Below are 10,311 nucleotides of genomic sequence, written 5' to 3'. Positions count from 1 at the left end.
GGCTGAAAAAAGATGAAGGACAGGTTAATTCAAACCAAAATGATACCAAACCAACGACCAGATGCTCACTAAACAATATTAATGGATCCGTGCATTCTTGGGAACAAGATGACAATATTATTCCAAAGAACATTTCAAATGTTAAAACTGACTCATCGATTGGGTACATGGACAATGAAAATGAATATAAACAGCCGTCAAACATGAAAGAAAGAGCTGTAGATAATACAGGAGAACGATCCAGAAGGTCAATAGCTGAACAGGTAGATGAATTCCAAGCTTCTCAATCAGCCAAATCACTTGCTATTTCAAAGTCATCAAAATCCCTGGTCCAAGATAGTGGTATTACAAATGACTCATCGATTGGGTACATGGACAATGAAAATGAATATAAACAGCCTTCAAACATGAAAGAAACAGCTGTAGATAATATAGGAGAACGAATCAGAAGGGGTACAGCTGAACAGGTAGATGGATTCAAAGCTTCTCAATCAAGCAAATCACTTGCTATTTCAAAGCCACAAAAATCACAAGTCCAAGTTAGCAGTGTTACACAGTGTCAGCAAGATAATCATTCACCCCCGGACAAGGATGCTGGACTCTTCTATAGGGTCGATTCGTCGGATAATCGTGGTAATGATATCATCACGGAACTGTCTGGTTCAAGCACAAGACCACATCGTACTTCCGATGAATCTGTTACAAAATATAAATATTCGGTAAACAGTCAAAATTTTCTAGATACTGAGGTTCCTGCAGATGGTTCGAACCAAATGTTGCAAAGGCTGAAAAAAGATGAAGGTCAGGTTAATTCAAACCAAAATGATTCCAAACCAACGACCAGATGCTCACTAAACAATATTAATGGATCCGTGCACTCTTGGGAACAAGATAAAAATATTATTCCAAAGAACATTTCAAATGTTGAAACTGACTCGTCAATTGGGCACATGGACAATGAAAACGAATATAAACAGCCTTCAAACATGAAAGAAACAGCTGTAGATAATACAGACGAACGCATCAGATGGTCAATAGCTGAACAGGTAGATAAATTCCAAGCTTCTCAATCAGCCAAATCACTTGCTATTTCAAAGTCATCAAAATCCCTGGTCCAAGATAGCGGTATTACAACTGACTCATCGATTGGGTACATGGATAATGAAAATAAATATAAACAGCCGTCAAACAGGAAAGAAAGAGCTGTAGATAATACAGGAGAACGAATCAGAAGGTCAATAGCTGAACAGGTAGATAAATTCCAAGCTTCTCAATCAGCCAAATCACTTGCTATTTCAAAGTCATCAAAATCCCTGGTCCAAGATAGCGGTATTACAACTGACTCATCGATTGGGTACATGGATAATGAAAATAAATATAAACAGCCGTCAAACATGAAAGAAAGAGCTGTAGATAATAGAGGAGAAAGAATCAGAAGGTCAATAGCTGAACAAGTAGATGGATTCAAAGCATCTCAATCAGCCAAATCACTTGCTATTTCAAAGTCATCAAAATCCCTGGGCCAAGATAATGGTGTTACAGAGTGTCACCAAGATAATCATTCACCCCCAGACAAGGATGCTGGACTCTTCTATAGGGTCGATTCGTCGGATAATCGTGGTAATGATGTCATCACGGAACTGTCTGGTTCAAGCACAAGACGATATCGTACTTCCGATGATTCTGTTACAAAATATAAATATTCGTCAAACAGTCGAAATTTTCCAGATATTGAAGATCCTGCAGATACTTCGAACCAAATGTTGCAAAGGCTGAAAAAAGATGAAGGACAGGTTAATTCAAACCAAAATGATACCAAACCAACGACCAGATGCTCACTAAACAATATTAATGGATCCGTGCATTCTTGGGAACAAGATGACAATATTATTCCAAAGAACATTTCAAATGTTAAAACTGACTCATCGATTGGGTACATGGACAATGAAAATGAATATAAACAGTCGTCAAACATGAAAGAAAGAGCTGTAGATAATACAGGAGAACGATCCAGAAGGTCAATAGCTGAACAGGTAGATGCATTCCAAGCTTCTCAATCAGCCAAATCACTTGCTATTTCAAAGTCATCAAAATCCCTGGTCCAAGATAGTGGTATTACAAATGACTCATCGATTGGGTACATGGACAATGAAAATGAATATAAACAGCCTTCAAACATGAAAGAAACAGCTGTAGATAATATAGGAGAACGAATCAGAAGGGGTACAGCTGAACAGGTAGATGGATTCAAAGCTTCTCAATCAAGAAAATCACTTGCTATTTCAAAGCCACAAAAATCACAAGTCCAAGTTAGCAGTGTTACACAGTGTCAGCAAGATAATCATTCACCCCCGGACAAGGATGCTGGACTCTTCTATAGGGTCGATTCGTCGGATAATCGTGGTAATGATATCATCACGGAACTGCCTGGTTCAAGCACAAGACCACATCGTACTTCCGATGAATCTGTTACAAAATATAAATATTCGGTAAACAGTCAACATTTTCTAGATACTGAGGTTCCTGCAGATGGTTCGAACCAAATGTTGCAAAGGCTGAAAAAAGATGAAGGACAGGATAGTTCAAAACAAAATAAATCCGAACCAACGACCAGATGTTCACCAACCAGTATCAACGGATCCGTGCATTCTTGGGATCATGATAACAATATTATTCCCAATATTTTCTCAAATGTTGAAACTGACTCATCGATTTCAAACATGAAAGAAACAGCTGTAGATAATACAGGAGAACGAATCAGAAGGGGTACAGTTGAACAAGTAGATGGATTCAGAGCTTCCCAATCAAGCAAATCACTTGCTATTGTAAAGTCATCAAAATCCCTGGTCCAGGATACTGGTGTTACACAGTGTCATCAAGAAAATCATTCATCCTCCGACAAGGATGCTGAACTCTTCTACAGAGTGGAATCGTCGGGCAATCGTGCTAATGATGTCATCACAGAACTGTCTGGTTCGAACACAAGCAGATATCGTACCTCCAATGAATCTCTTACTAAATATAAATATTCGGTAAACAGTCGAAATTTTCCAGATACTGAAGATCCTGCAGATGCTTCGAACCAAATGTTGCAAAGGCTGCAAAAAGATGAAGGACAGGTTAATTCAAATCAAAATGATTCCAAACCAACGACCAGATGCTTACTAAACAATATTAATGGATCCGTGCATTCTTGGGAACAAGATGACAATATTATTCCAAAGAACATTTCAAATGTTGAAACTGACTCGTCGATTGGGCACATGGACAATGAAAACGAATATAAACAGCCTTCAAACATGAAAGAAACAGCTGTAGATAATACAGGAGAACGAATCAGAAGGTCTATAGCTGAACAGGTAGATGAATTCCAAGTTTCTCAATCAGCCAAATCACTTGCTATTTCAAAGTCATCAAAATCCCTGGTCCACGATAGTGGTATTACAACTAACTCATCGATTGGGTACATGGACAATGAAAATGAATATAAACAGCCGTCAAACATGACAAAAAGAGCTGTAGATAATACAGGAGAACGAATTAGAAGGTCTATAGCTAAACAGGTAGATGGATTCAAAGCATCCCAATCAGCCAAATCACTTGCTATTTCAAAGTCATCAAAATCCCTGGGCCAAGATAATGGTGTTACAGAGTGTCACCAAGATAATCATTCACCCCCAGACAAGGATGCTGAACTCTTCTATAGGGTCGATTCGTCGGATAATCGTGGTAATGATGTCATCACGGAACTGTCTGGTTCAAGCACAAGACGATATCTTACTTCCGATGAATCTGTTACAAAATATAAATATTCGGTAAACAGTCGAAATTTTCCAGATAGAGAAGATCGTGCAGATGCTTCGAACCAAATGTTGCACAGGCTGAAAAAAGATGAAGGACAGGTTAATTCAAACCAAAATGATTCCAAACCAACGACCAGATGCTCACTAAACAATATTAATGGACCCGTGCATTCTTGGGAACAAGATGACAATATTATTCCAAAGAACATTTCAAATGTTGAAACTGACTCGTCGATTTGGCACATGGACTATGAAAACGAATATAAACAGCCTTCAAACATGAAAGAAACAGCTGTAGATAATACAGGAGAACGAATCAGAAGATCAATAGCTGAACAGGTAGATGAATTCCAAGCTTCTCAATCAGCCAAATCACTTGCTACTTCAAAGTCATCAAAATCCCGGGTCCAAGATAGTGGTATTACAACTGACTCATCGATTGGGTACATGGACAATGAAAATGAATATAAACAGCCTTCAAACATGAAAGAAAGAGCTGTAGATAATACAGGAGAACGAATCAGAAGGTCTATAGCTGAACAAGTAGATGAATTCCAAGCTTCTCAATCAGCCAAATCACTTGCTACTTTAAAGTCATCAAAATCCCTGATCCAAGATAGTGGTATTACAACTGACTCATCGATTGGGTACATGGACAATGAAAATGAATATAAACAGCCTTCAAACATGAAAGAAACAGCTGTAGATAATACAGGAGAACGAATCAGATGGGGTACAGCTGAACAAGTAGATGGATTCAAAGCTTCTCAAAGACGTAAATCGCTTGCTATTTCAACGCCACTAAAATCCTCGATCCCAGATAATACCAGTGAAACAAATTATGTAGATTTAAGAAAAACTGAAATGAAAATGAATAATGACATTTCCCTAGATGAGTTCAAATCTTCTCAAACAAATAAACCACTTGATGAGTTCAAATCTTCTCAAACCAATAAACCACTAGATGAGTTCAAGTCTTCCCAAACAAATAAATCACTAGATGAGTTCAAATCTTCTCCAACAAGTAAATCGCTAGATGAGTTCAAATCTTCTCTAACAAGTAAATCACTGGATGAGTTCAAATCTTCTCAAACAAGTAAATCACTAATCGAGTTCAAATCTTCTCAAACAAGTAAATCACTAGACGAGTTCAAATATTCTCCAACAAGTAAATCACTAGATGAGTTCAAATCTTCTCAAACAAGTAAATCACTAGATGAGTTCAAATCTTCTCAAACCAATAAACCACTAGATGAGTTCAAGTCTTCCCAAACAAGTAAATCACTAGATGAGTTCAAATCTGCTCAAACCAATAAATCACTAGATGAGTTCAAATCTTCTCAAACAAGTAAATTACTAGATGAGTTAAAATCTTCTCAAACAAGTAAATCACTAGATGTGTTAAAATCTTCTCCAACAAGTAAATCACTAGATGAGTTCAAATCTTCTCCGACAAGTCAATCACCAGATGGGTTCAAATCTTCTCAAACAAGTAAATCACTAGATGAGTTCAAATCTTCTCCAACAAGTAAATCACCAGATGGGTTCAAATCTTATCAAACAAGTAAACCACTAGATGAGTTCAAATATTCTCAAACAAGTAAATCACTAGATGAGTTCAAATCTTCTCCGACAAGTCAATCACCAGATGGGTTCAAATCTTCTCCGACAAGTCAATCACCAGATGGGTTCAAATCTTATCAAACAAGTAAATCACTGGATGAGTTCAAATTTTCTCAAACAAGTAAATCTCTAGATGAGTTCAAATCTTCTCAAACAAGTAAATCACTAGATGAGTTCAAATCTTCTCAAACAAGTAAATCACTGGATGAGTTCAAATCTTCTCAAACAATTAAATCACTAATCGAGTTCAAATCTTCTCAAACAAGTAAATCACTAGACGAGTTCAAATATTCTCCAACAAGTAAATCACTGGGTGAGTTCAAATCTTCTCAAACAAGTAAATCACTAGACGAGTTCAAATCTTCTCCAACAAGTAAATCAGTAGACGAGTTCAAATATTCTCCAACAAGTAAATCACTAGATGAGTTCAAATCTTCTCAAACTAGTAAATCACTAATCGAGTTCGAATCTTCTCAAACAAGTAAATCACTAGATGAGTTCAAATCTTCTCAAACAAGTAAATCACTGGATGAGTTCAAATCTTCTCAAACAAATAAATCACTAGATGAGTTCGAATCTTCTCAAACAAGTAAATCACTAGATGGGGCCAAATCGTCTCAAACAAATAAATTACTAGATGAGTTCAAATCTTCTCCAACAAGTAAATCAATGGATGAGTTCAAGTCTTCTCAAACAAGTAAATCACTAGATGGGGTCAAATCCTCTCAAACAAGTAAATCACTAGATGAGTTCAAATCTTCTCAAACAACTAAATCACAAGCTATTTCAAAATCATCCAAATCCCTGGCTCAAGAAGATGAAAGTGAAAGAAATGTAGATGTTAGAAAAGATGTTTCTTCAAATATGAAAGACACGGTTATAGCTAACACAAAGGGACGAATTAGCACGGGTACAGCTGATGAAGTAGCTCAATTTAAGAAATCCCAAACACGTAAATCGCAAGCTATTTTAAAGTCAACCGAATTTGGTGCTGAATATGACAGAAGTAAAAGAATTACAGATGTAAAAAACATGAACATGAATGACGAAATTCTAGTGTATGGGTTGAGTGTTACTTCAGTAGACGAGAGAGTAGCGAGGAATTTCAGCCCCAGTTCACCCAAAAGAATAACTGATATTTTTCCTTATAATCAGGAAGGATACATATCCAGATCAGATGATAGAGAAAGCAAAAAGAACAAAGAACAATGTGAAGAAAAGACGAATGAAAACAGCATTTCAAAATCCTTACACGATCATGACGAGAATTCACAACCAACAGAACCTTCAGTAGATATAGGCCATAGAGAAGCGGAGAATTCAAGTCCCAGCACATCCAGAGGAATAACTGATAGTCAGAAAAGACACCTTTCCAGAACGCATGATCCAGGAAGCAGAATGAATGATAAACACTTGGAAGGAAAGAAAAACGAAAGCAGCATTTCCAAAGACACACACGATTTTGACGAGAATGAGAAACCTTCCCAATCTTCTCCACCGCAAGATGTTAGTAATGTACGCCAAAATAATTTGCGGTTGGTGTCAAAAAAGAATGCAACTAGCAGATACATGCGCGAAGAAAGCATCAGTATGGATGAAGTCGAAAGTTTGCCAGAATCGATAGAACACGAGTTACATCAGGCTACAGGATTTCAAATGAATCGGATAAGATGGACATCGAATTTAAATACTGGTAATATTATGAAATGTAGAAGGAGGCTACGTGGCATGGCTAATAAACTTAAAACCCTGTCAGAAAATTTAGCTGTTACTGAGCTTGATGTGATAGTATTCAAAAGGCACTGGCAACGCAAGCTCAAAAAGCAGAAGCAGAAACACGAACTTGGAAACAAGAATAAAGGCACTTATAGTAGTGATGATTCTTCGGTGAAAGCAACAAAAAGAACACGCAGAACAGGTAAAACGACAAATTCAGGACCCAAAAAGAAATATGACGTTCGTCGAGTTAAAGGAACGGAAAAGGAGTCAATAAAGGATAAAGAAGTTGGGGTAGCTACCGATAATCAGTTGAATGCAGCATCTCATAATTTGTGCAAATCAGTTATTGCCAGAGCCGTGAGAGAATGTGAATGGAAGATGTTTTGTCATAAGTGGCGAGTCGCGACACTAAACGCCCAGCAAAGCAGATCCAGAGAATTGACAAAAATTTCCAAGGAAATGACTTATGCAGTTGTCAATACAGCCAGCAGGGAGATAATGTTCGAGCAGTACAGAAGAACGTATAGTAATCAGAAATATGTTAGTTCATCACAGTCCATGGAATATGGCGGAGATAGACTTCAAGATAATCATAATAGTCAGGATAAAGATGACACGGAAGAAATTTCAGTTTCACACAAACAGTTTATTGATGGGTCAAAAACTGAAGAGAAGCACAACACAGGAACTCCTCATGGGGTAGATGATGGTCGGAACCAAAGAATTATTACTAACGAGGACGAACAGCTTGATAGCACCGATAGTGAATATGAAGAGTTTATCCGCACCATTGAAGCCGACAAACATAATCCTGCTTTCCATTCTGATCGTGAACAAGTGCATATTGGTGACCCTGGAGAAGGAACCCCTTCTACTGACGTAACCAATGAAGGGACTACAAAGCAACGCAAATCTAATACAATACGCATTGTTAAAAGCTTTAATGATATCTTTATTGGTGAAGCAGATGCTGATAGACCATACGTGGACGAAAACCATCAGACAACACAAAACCCCACCGACTCGTTGGATGTAAGAATATACATCAACTACATCGATGAGTCTTTATCTTATGAGGCTCCACCCCGAAAATCCCGTTCTGGTGATGAACACATGCAGATTGGAATGTTAAACGCTGAAGACACTCACAGAATTGACCGTCATCACTTACAAAACCACCCTGCAGATAAACGAGGATATCCAACATCAAACAATCATCAAATATCACAGGGAAAGGCAGGTACCCATGGACAATACTACGTGGAACCGATCGGTTTTGAAGCGCCAGTTCTGGATGAAGATCGAAATTATTTATACCCCGCTTACACTGCAGGCGAGGATATGACAGCATCGTCGATCAAACCTGAAAAACTCGATGAGCATAAGGCAAATCGAAATGAATCACCGAAGTGCAATTCAAAAAATCAGAAAACGTGTACAGCCTGCCAGAACGGAAAAGCGCTTGAACATTGTTGTGGTGTTAACGAAAGAGTTCTACCAAAACGCTCTTCCAGAGACAGAGAAAAAATACAAACCGTCGACCAGCAGCTGCAATCAAATAAAGAGGATATATATCTGACTTATCAGAATGAAGAAATTGACTGCGGCATGACCTCGATTCATCCAAATGAAACATCAAGAGAAGGGGTCCGAGCAAATGGTCCATCTAATAAGGAGGATAATAAAAACCTTACGGATTCAGATTTCTCTAATGAGGAAACCGCTATACACCCACGTTACTTTTTCTTGGATATAAGCGAATCCATTTTACCAACGCCACCAAACATCAACTCAACAGATAGCGACAAGAACAGAATAGATAATCAAACTGGGTCAATTAAGGAATATCAGAAGGATTCGGTGGTGAACGAATCGGAAAAAGATTCTCTTGTTGGACCTAGCAAGAACTCGACCAAGAACTATACCCAAACAAGATTCTTCCCCAGATTCCACTGCGTACCATGTGCAAATGGTGAATACATTAGGTTTGTGGAGAAAACAGCCCATGAATCAACGGGTCTCGACTTTGAGTTTTTATTCGGGGTCCAGGCTCCCGTAAGAAAGGCAATCAGTAGCGTTTCCTTAAAGCGGGATATGTCAAGCAGTAGTGTTTCCTTAAAGCGGGATATGTTTATTAATGTGAACCATATTCTATCAGAAAGCAATATACCATCTTTGGATGATATAAGAAATCAAGCAGGACTATCATACGATGATGTTCATGAACTGATTCATTCCAGAAGTAATATAAGATGTTCTCTGTGTAGACGCCAAAATTCATAAACTTGGATTGAATCTGAACTTTCTTTATCTCTCGTGGAATGATCGTTTTGTTATAAGGTATAACATTTAACTGTGATAGTAGAACCCATTTGGAAAGTTAATGATAAATAGAAGTTTTAAGAATAAATCCATTTCAATACGAAAATTAAAAGTAAAGAACCAGCAGTCAATAATTATATATTTAAAATGTAAAATATTATGGTTCTTACGTTTAATAAAATATAAAATAAGATTATTTTGTGTTGATGGTTATCCATATAACATATCTAAAGTGATATAATATTACAGCGGAGGAAATACACAAAGGGGTTCCGCACTTCTGGCATTTTAGAATACGTAGAAGCCGAAATACTAATTATTCGATGGCTATTGTTCAGAACCCGTTCAATTGCTGTAAAGAGAGAGAGAGAGAGAGAGAGAGAGGGAGAGAGAGAGAGATGGGGTTTAACGTCAACTTGACACAAACTAGGTCATTTCGGGACTAACATATGGTTCAATTTTATTTCAATAATTCGATTGCGCGTAGGGGTCTTTAGCAGTGGGAGGTAACCGGAGGACCCGGAGAAAACCCACGAGGTTGGACAGGCGACCCTACAGCTTGTTACGTACACAACGGGGGAATTTAAACCACGCCAGTTGACTCAATGACAAACTTTATAACCTAGTTTGTGTCGAGTGGACGTTAAACCCCAGTTCTCCCCCTCTCTCTCTCCCTCTTTCTCTCTCTCTCTCACACACACACACACGCTTGCATTCACCGGATACCAGAAACTATACTTTCCGACACAATTGGTGAATAGATCAAATAAAAGATGCCCTGAAAAACATAGAAAATAGTTAGAACTAATCAGCCATTACGAACCTCGAACATGCGTAGGCCGCA

The sequence above is a fragment of the Patella vulgata genome, chromosome 1, assembly GCF_932274485.2.
Source record: "Patella vulgata chromosome 1, xgPatVulg1.2, whole genome shotgun sequence".
NCBI lineage: Eukaryota > Metazoa > Mollusca > Gastropoda > Patellidae > Patella > Patella vulgata.
The sequence above is the reverse complement of the archived record's forward strand: the minus strand, read 5'-3'. Positions refer to the sequence as shown.